The 9,620-nt window shown below is 41.4% G+C and overlaps 1 long non-coding RNA gene across 1 annotated transcript; it reads right to left on the bottom strand.

Annotated features, from left to right (window-relative positions):
• LOC308681341 lies at positions 1-1,720 on the bottom strand. Its single transcript, XR_014029020.1, has 3 exons — positions 1,536-1,720; positions 1,375-1,433; positions 1-1,003 (listed from the first exon to the last, which is right to left on the bottom strand). It is a non-coding gene; the product is annotated as an uncharacterized lncRNA (long non-coding RNA).
• Positions 1,721-9,620: the final 7,900 nt, after the last annotated feature.

Here is a 9,620-nt window from a genome sequence, read left to right on the forward strand (position 1 = left end):
GTGGTTGATTATCTTATTTATTATGACTGACATATCAACAATTAAATTCAATCCAGAATAGAACAATACAATTTAAAGCAGTCAAAAAGGAAATGTCCAACATAGGATAAAACAGTTATTTTCTCAATCTCATTAGGTAACATGACACACTTCCCCACCTTCAAAATAATTTCACTTATTTCCAAAACATTTTTGGCTTGATGTACATTGGTGGCCAAGTTTAGAAAATATTAAGCATTTTAATGTTTTTGAAAGAAATCTCTTATGCTCACCAAATATTTTATTTGATACAAAAGTACAGTAAAAACAGTAAATATTGTGAAATATTATTACAATGTAAAACAGCTGTTTTCTATTTGAATATATTTAAAAAATATTTTATTCATGTGATCAAAGCTGAATTTTCAGCATCATTACTCCAAGTTTTCAGTGTCACATGATCCTTCAGAAATCACTCTTATACGATGATTTGATGCTCAAGAAACAGTTCTCATTATTAGTATCAATGTCTGGACCACCCAAGAGGACGTTTGACTGACATGTAACGCAACCAATCACAGTTCGTTTTGTTCTGCGTCATGTTTAGGGGCGTGATAATATATGATGTTGATGTCCCTACAATAACAGACTGGCTGCATCTAATAAATTATTCATTCAAGAACGTTGAACAATGGAGCCGCGAACTTCAAGTACTTTTGAAAATCCAGTGTTTAGTTGATCCTGGTAAGCGCTCATTGTCACAGTTGTAAGCATAATAGCATTCTTCTTCCACGAGGGGTTTTGGTGTCACGGCATTTGTTTCCAGGCGAACCGATAAAGAACACGACACTCACATCTCCCGAACATCCTGTAGAATTCAACCAATCAGATCGCGACTTTGAAACTCCTGAAGTGTTTCCAGAAAAGTGTGACATATGCATCAGTCCCCTGTTTCCTGGATGCAAACGTGTCCACCAACACAAATGTGCTCAGTTCTTCTTCAGAGAAGATCGCAGTTCCAACACTATATAAAAATATAATAGGGAGAGAGAGAGAGGAGAAAATTACACAAGCATCAAATTGTTTTTAATCTCCATCATACTATAATTCAGAATATATATATTTGTAAGTAACACCCTTTTGTCAGCACATTCAAACATTTCAGTTGAACTGTAAACTAAATTATGCCAGATTAAATTTTAATACTTAAATTTCCTTAATTCTCTCCAAAAATGCTGAGATTCGTAGGCTTAACTGCAATCAGGGATTTAGGCTAGCCAATTTCAACTTGTTTGCAGTGAAGGGACAGCTGTTTGAGACAAATACACAGTAAGATACATGATGCAAGAAATCCCCATGTGATGATCTTTTTCTTTCCCTCAGTAGTTAACCTACCTGTGCGCTGATAGGCTATGCTTATTAGGCACCTTCCTGGTCAGGTCGGACTCCTTGGCCTAATAATAGATCAAAAGAATGCAAAAATAAAAACTTAAGCTGTTTAGAATGCTTGATTTGATATGAATGAATGATTTAGTGAATTTTACTGCAATGCTTACCTGAATAAATTAAATCTGGTGAGACTGAACACGGTGGTCGGTGGAAAATGGTCCATCTTCTGATTGGTTCATTTGCTGTGTAATAAATAATAGACATAATGCAAAGGTCACTTATTTTATATAAAGTTAGCACATGTAACGTTATTGTATGCTAACAGTTAACGTTACCTAGCCTGCACATCACTCAAGAGCACTTATGACATATTGCTAATCATTTCAGCAAACTTTCAAATCCACTACTACGATTACATTTTATACGTAACGTTAATCAAATTAATAAAGAGTAGACGATTTTTAAAACACCCTTACAAATAACATTTTGTGTATTGTAAATCGAGTAGCACTGTAAGTTACAATCTAGGTGCGGTCACGTTTAGCTACCATTGCTTGGCGAAATTTTGCGTGTAAAATCCATTAATAAAGGTCTCTTCATTATCTGGAATTTCGTGTGAAAGTGAAAAAAATTATGCCGATTTTGAATCGGGGTTTCCACGCAAATTCGCAGCATTGGTCAACATAAAGCTACTTGGTTTAGCCGTTCTTCACCTAACTTTAACTGCTAACGTTACACTATTGACAAAAGTCGAGTTTTTTGCCCGCAAAATCTCGTCGTAACCTAGCTTTTAAGCCAGTATTAAAATAACAGTAGCAGGAAATATTGTTTTTGAAAATGAACATGAGTAAAAAAAATAATTCAAGTACAGCTTACCTCATGACTTTGAGCATCACCGGCGTGATTCGGCGCGAATCATCTCCTCCCTGGTAAAGAGGTGGTTTTCACGAACAGTTTTGACGCGAGGGGTAGTCGATAACGAAGTGATAAGGTACATGTTTTATTTTCAACAATATAGTAAAAACAAAATAGTTGCTGTCGTTAACAGACTTTTATCTACTAACGTTAACGTTACTGAACTGCAACTGACTGGAACTGGATTATGTTCACTCAAAAGTCACCTTATTGGTTGGTTCAGTTTGACTAGCTAATTTAAATAACGGTCGCGTTATAAAAATTAACACATTAAAATGTGTAAGCACATCAGTCTACTCATAATGTGTTAAATGCTTTGAGTAAATACCCAAGTTGTGTAAACTTTAAACTACACATGGATATGTGTAAAATAGATTATTTTTTATACACAGTTTTAGTTAATATTGACACAAAATGTGTAAATTAGAGTGTTACACATAATTTGTGTAATTTTTCTACACATTCCTTCTAAGAGTGTACGAGGTAAAGCAAACTTTGTTTTAATGATGACTTCATTTCATTTCCCAAACTATGTTATTTATACACACACACACGCACACACTCAAAGTCACAAGTTTTCCATTGGTTTCGTACAGTACATACTGTTCAAATGTTAGATGTTAAATAAGGTTAGATGTTAGAAACATGGTTAGTTTAATAGCCTATACAGTTTAAAATTTCTACGACAATATCATGGAAAGCTGTCCACCGCATGCAGTCAAAATAATTCAAATGATGACAATGATGCTGGTGATACATTCATGAAAAACGTAACTTTTTATTTTAAAATCGCACAGGTAAGTCCAAACCTAAATTTTGGTATTATCGGCAATCACCTTTCTTTTAAAAAAATTGCATCTGCCTCTTTTTGTTTGATGCCTAATTCTCTTTCGTTTTGTTTCTCTCTTCTTGCGGATTCTTGTGGTGAACACTGCTGTGCCCTGGACAAGTTGTGAGCAAAACACTCTGCCTAAAATCACTGCTAAACAGCGCAATGAATGCTGCAAGTGAATTCAATACCTGTCTGTAGTTATAAAGTGTACTTATAGACCTAACACGTGTCACATTTGGACATAAATGAAACATTTAAACAGACATTGAAACAGGCTTCTATAAAATATTTTACTCTGCATTAAACTTAAAAATATATAGACCTATATAAAAAAATGACCAATGTCAATTTTATTTACTTTTATCAAAAGTCTCTGTGCCTACAATGTGTTTTCAAACCAACATTGTTTTGTTTTTGTTTTTTGTTTTATCCAATTTTGCAAATAAGAATAGTAAAATATATTATATCCATTGTTTTGCAATGTCCAATTTGGGTCACTAGCACAAAGAATTGGCAGGCATCTGAACCAATCCAATGACAGCTGCAGTCTGCAAAAGTGAAAGTAAAAAGTAACAAACGAAAGAACAGATAAAACAAGCAATAACATCTTGTATCTAAGGGAAAGAACACTCCACTGTCTTCCCTGCTGAGAATGTGCCAAATGAACTTTGAGGGGCTGCTTAGTGCTTAGTATCCTAACAATTGGATGATCACAGAAAATTTTAGTAGTACACATTTGACCCTGATATTAAACACTGTTGAAACAATGAAGGCCAGAAAAAGTTTACATGCACTGCCATCAGAAAGGAGTAACATTGAGCGTACACTGTAAAAATGTACTTAATTCATTAATATAAATAAAATAATATATATATTATTTTTTGTTTTTTTTTGTTTTTAATTTTGTTTGTTTTTAATTTTTTTTTAGTCTTAGTTTTACTTCCAAAAGTTGAAATAATTTTCTCAGAAAATGCTGAAGCCAGATTGAATTACGTCTGTGCAACTGCACAGACCAATGGCGTCTCGTGTGCCCAAGCCGGCGAGTCCATTTGCCATAAGCAGCCGCTGAGTGAGCAAACGGGACTCGGTGAGCTCACGTCGGCCCAGATCCTGCATGCCTCACTCTCCCCACAGCGAGAGGATTCCCCTGTGCTGTTCACCACCAAAGATCAGTGTCCCTCTTCCGGTGCAAGGGGCTTGGTCTCATTTGGAGGGTCCGAGGAAGATGACAGCAATGATCCTAGTCCCTGGCTGCTTCAGATATAGAGGAGTGGTCGAAACCCCACTAATGATTCCACTACCCTGGACAGAACAAGCAAGATGATTCCCAGCCCGGGCTAGACTCCAAACTCATCTGAGTCCTCTCCAAGGCAGTCGAGGAGTTGAGTCGAACATGTTAAATGAGGCCAGTAGAGTCTGAGATGTAGTTCTCTTGGGTGTTTTGCCATTTCTCTGAGCATTACACAGTCTGACCTTTGGGTGAATTTACCGGGACGTCCACTCTTGGGAAGATTGGTAACTCTTGAATGTTTTCCACTTTTTAATAATCTTCCTTACTGTAGAATGATGGACTTCAAATAATTTGGAAATGGCATTTTAACCCTTCCCAGACTGATGGCAGCAACAATTTCTTCTCTAATTCTCTATTGTTGATGTCTTTCCTTCTTGAAATTGTGTTAACACACACACCTGAATGCTCCAGACCAGCAAACTGACACCAAAACTTCTGCTTTTATAGAGGTGATCACACTTGCTGATGATCAGTTAATCAAAGGCATTTTATTAGCAGCGCCTGACTGCCACTTACCCTTATAATTCCTATGGGAGCAGTAAGGGTGTACTTAGGTTTTCAACCGTGGCTTTTCCATTTTGGCCTAGTTTATGTTAAATAAATGACACAGTATTTTTGTTCATCTGAGGTATCTATATGTATTTACCTAATTTTAAGATCTGCCAAGGATCAGATAATTTTTTTATTATTGTCCCGATACATAATTAACAGAATTTAATAGGGTGTCCCTTTCTTTTTCACATGACTGTAGCTGTTTGATGTCCTTTGCTTTGTACCATTAAACTGGGAATAACTTTTTTTTTTCACTTTTCAGACCTGATGCCGCTTAAAGAGTCCAGAACTGTATGAAATGGAGGACAAAGTACAGTATGAAAAACATGATTTCATAACTGAAGATATACTTTACTCACAGACTGAAAAGTCTTCCTTACAAAAAAAGAGGTGAGGAGACGGGATCTAAACGATCTTTTGCCTGCAAACAGTGTGGAAACTTTTTCTCTGCAGGAAACCTTCAAATCCATATGAGAAGTCATACTGGGGAGAAGCCTTACACGTGTGATCACAAGATCAGTGTGGAAAGAGTTACACACGAAGCAATACCTTAATGGTTCACATGAGGATTCACACTGGAGAAAGGCCTTACACATGTGATCAGTGTGTAAAGTGTTTCATAAGAAAAGACAACCTTAATTTACACATGAAAATTCACTCAAGAGAAAACCATTTTATATGCCGTCAGTGTGGAAAGAGTTTCAAAGACATAGAACACCTTAACAGGCATGTGATAATTCACACCGAAGAGAAGCCTTTCAAGTGCCATCAATGTGGAAAGGGTTTAAAGCATGAAGAATCCCTTGCTTACCACATGAAAATTCACACTGGAGAGAAGCCTTTTAGCTGCAATCAGTGTGGAAAGAGTTTCATACATAAAGGACAGCTTAATGTTCGAGAATTTATAAAAAGAGAGAACGATTTAAAATGTCAACTGTGGAAAGAGTTTTACAGACAAAAAACAGCAACAACTTAAAAGGCATATAAATATTCACAGAAGAGAGAAGCTTTTTTATTTTTCAAAATATATTCTTTTGTTTAACAGAAGGAAGAAAGAAACTCATACATGTTCGGAACAACATGAGGGTGAGTAAATGATAACAGAATTTAAATTTTTGGAAATGAAAATTCTCTCATCAATTACTCACTCTCATGTCGTTCCAAATCCATAAGATTTTCGTTCATATTTGAAACACAACTGAAAATATTTTGAATGAAATCTGAGACCGTCAGAGTTTTGGGTGAAAATACTTTCAATAAAGGGACAGAAAAAAACTAATGTATTCACTAATCACTGAATTTTCTTTCTTTATTCACTATGAATTTTCTTTAACATTTATTTTATTATTATTATTTGTATAAATTATTTTTTAAGTACCAGGGTGATGTAAAACATTTGAATAATGATTTTGGTCAAGCTCGGGTAAATAAATTGAACCACTTATAAAAAAAAAAAAAAAGGGAGGATCACCATGTTAGGGACAAATGAACAACAGTTTAAAATACTGAAGATTCTAATTTAGACACATTGTGTACGTTATTGTACAATGTTTGCCACTTTGTCCCTTTCAAAGCATACCAGTTGATAAATTATCAGATCAAAAAAAGAATATATTATATTATATTATATTGTGTGTGTATTAAATGTACCCACTTTCTGACAAATGCATAATTTTAAATTTGTTGGTTTTCAGATGCAAATGCCTTAAAGACGTTTTTGTTAACCTTTTAAAGTACTACATTATTGATATTCCAATAAATTTTCATTGTCACTGAACTTTCTATGGACGGGACTTTTATTTTGGTCTGGTGTTATGACATCAAAAGGCAGCATCGCCCTCCCCTGGCTCAACAGAGGTTTGAGTTTTTGAACGCTAAAGTATTTGAGGTGTTTAAATCGATACAAATCGTTCTGTCTATATAGTTTTTACAAGTAATGTGAAATGAATGGTATTATGTGAGGTGCCGTGTGACGCTTTACAGTTCAGTTCCCTTACGAGAACGTTCTCTCGTACTGCGTTGCAAACGCTATGGGAAAACTCCTTTTCTCGAGAATATTGAAGCCTTTATTTTAAAACGCATTTGCTACAGCACAGGCGAGAGCATCAGACCCACGTGAGTGAGCTGATAGGCTGTGCTGTGGGCAACTGCACGAACCAATGGCGGATAGACAGAAGCGCGCGAGCCAATCAGGGCGCTTGGCGCTCTGTCACTGTCAAGCGCGCGAAACTACACGTGACCATAACATATAAATACAGATAGAATCCGCCATTTGACAGATTTAATCTCCTTCAGCTCGACTCACCTCGTCGCTGATTTTCTCCGGTCGTAAGAAGCCCTCGTCGTGGAAAAGCCGTCCAGCGGAACAGCTTCGCATCCCGGCATCTCGCCAGCTGAGCGTTTCCCTGTGGCATCCGACGAAAAATTATATCCTTTTCATTGCATATTTATCTAAAAGAGCAAACCGCTGTTTTCACAGCGCGGCATAATGCCTCTCTCCATCTGTGAGAGCTGCGGGGTCTCCCTGCATGCATCCGACGGACACACCCAGTGTGCGGCCTGCCTCGGCCCTGAGCACGCCGAGCCAGCGCTCATGAAAGGCGGCTGCCAATTCTGCGACGGGATGCCTGTCTCCGTTCTCCGTTCAAGGCTGTCTTCGACGGTGACCGATTCCGCCCACCTTCCGTCTTCGGCGCCCCACGAGCCCCGTAGGAAGAAGCGGCGCGATCAGAGGCGTCCTGAGCGCGGTGAGTTTAGCGAGTGCACGCCGGGCCTTTCTCCTCGTGCCTCGCCCACGCCTTCTTCGCCTGTCCTGTTCTCTCGGAGCGAGCAGCGCCCCTCGTCTGAAGCGGCTGGACTCGTCTCTTTCGGCGCATCTCCGGATGACGTCGATGACGCACTTTCTATGGCGGCATCTGAGAGCGAGGATTGGTCGGGCTCCGCGGACCCCGCCCCCCCCTCTCAGCTAGAGTTTTCTGATACTCGAGCGAGCATTGACGCCGAACTTCTCCGTGTCATGTCTCGCGCTGTTGACGAGTTGGGACTCGATTGGCTTTCTCCAGCTGAGCCCGCCAGAAGCCGCCTCGATGAATGGTACCTGCCGGGGCGCCAGCAGGCCCCTCGTCAGCGCGCCGCTCCATTTATGCCTGAGGTTCACGAAGAGCTCACAAAGTCTGGCGCGCGCCCTTTTCAGCGCGAACGCGCTCATCTGCCTCTTCTACGCTCTCCACTGTTGACGGCGCTGAAGAGAAAGGATATGTGTCTCTCCCCCCACTGGAGGAAGCGGTCGCTGCACACTTATGCCCCCCCACTGCAGGTAGTTGGAGGTCTAAGACGGTGCACCCTTCTAAGCCGTGCAGAACTACTTCGGCCATTGCCAGCCGCGCATACGCTGCCGCCGGTCAAGCCGCCTCTGCACTTCACGCCATGGCGACGCTTCAAGCCTTCCAGGCCAAACTTCTCCGTTCCATGGATGAGTCAGGCCCGGACCCAGACACATTTAAAGACCTCAGGAGTGCCACGGATCTGGCACTGAGGGCCACGAAGACCACCGCTCAAGCCCTGGGCCGCAATATGGCCAGCCTAGTGGTAATGGAGCGCCACCTCTGGCTAAACTTAACCGAGATCAGGGACGCGGATAAATCTGCCTTCCTCGACTCGCCCGTCACAGCCTCAGGTCTCTTCGGACCATCTGTCAGCGGCTTCGCCGATCGCTTCACTGAAGCTCAGAAGGCTTCCAGCGCCATGAGACACTTTCTACCAAAGCGCTCCAGCTCAGTCCAACGGCGCCCCAAGAGCACGCCGCGACCTGAGAAAGTGGTGTCCCAGGTCCTCCAGCCCCGCCCAGCGGCTGAGACCAGTAAGCACATGAAGCCAGCGAAACGGTTCCCGTTCCCTAAGCGCCAGGGCCCGCGGCCGAAGCTGACGCACGATCACGAGCCCAAGAAGCCGTCCTAACCGGCACAAAGAGGGGTCACTGTCCCGCTGCGGCCGGACCAGCCCCAAAAATCGCTCGACTACTGCTCACGGCTCCCTCTTCAGTTCAGGCGGCTGCAGCAGTTCTAAATGCAGTTCATGGGCCCGTCACATGTCACGCACCCCTGCAAACAAACGCTGTTTTAACAGCGACCCACACAAAGCACAAATCGAGCATAATTTCTCACATGCATACATGTCAGTCCGAGCCCCCCACTCTGGGTGTTCCAGATATGATAATGCCTCTAGCTCTGCGGGCTCTAGCTTGGCAAGCTATCCCCGGAGTTTCAGTATGGGTGATGAACATCATAAAGCATGGTTACTCGCTTCAGTTCGCCCGCAGACCACCGCGTTTTCGCGCGGTTATACAAACCACGGTAAGGGGCACATTGAGTCATGTCCTCCGCACCGAAGTGTTAAGTCTGCTGGCGAAAGGGGCCATCGAGAAGATCCCCCCTTCTCTGAGCGAGTCAGGTTTTTACAGCCGATACTTTCTTGTTCCAAAGAAAGACGGCGGCCTGAGACCCATTTTAGATCTCAGACATCTGAACAAGGCTCTCATGTCACGGCCGTTCAGAATGCTCACGACCAGACATATCCTGACGCAGATTCGCCCAGGCGACTGGTTTTTCTCAGTAGATCTGAAAGACGCTTACTTTCACATTCAAGTGAACCCCCACCACAGGC

Source organism: Scardinius erythrophthalmus (genome assembly GCF_964197995.2).
Source record: "Scardinius erythrophthalmus genome assembly, chromosome: 20".
In the NCBI taxonomy this organism is placed as follows: Eukaryota; Metazoa; Chordata; class Actinopteri; order Cypriniformes; family Leuciscidae; genus Scardinius; species Scardinius erythrophthalmus.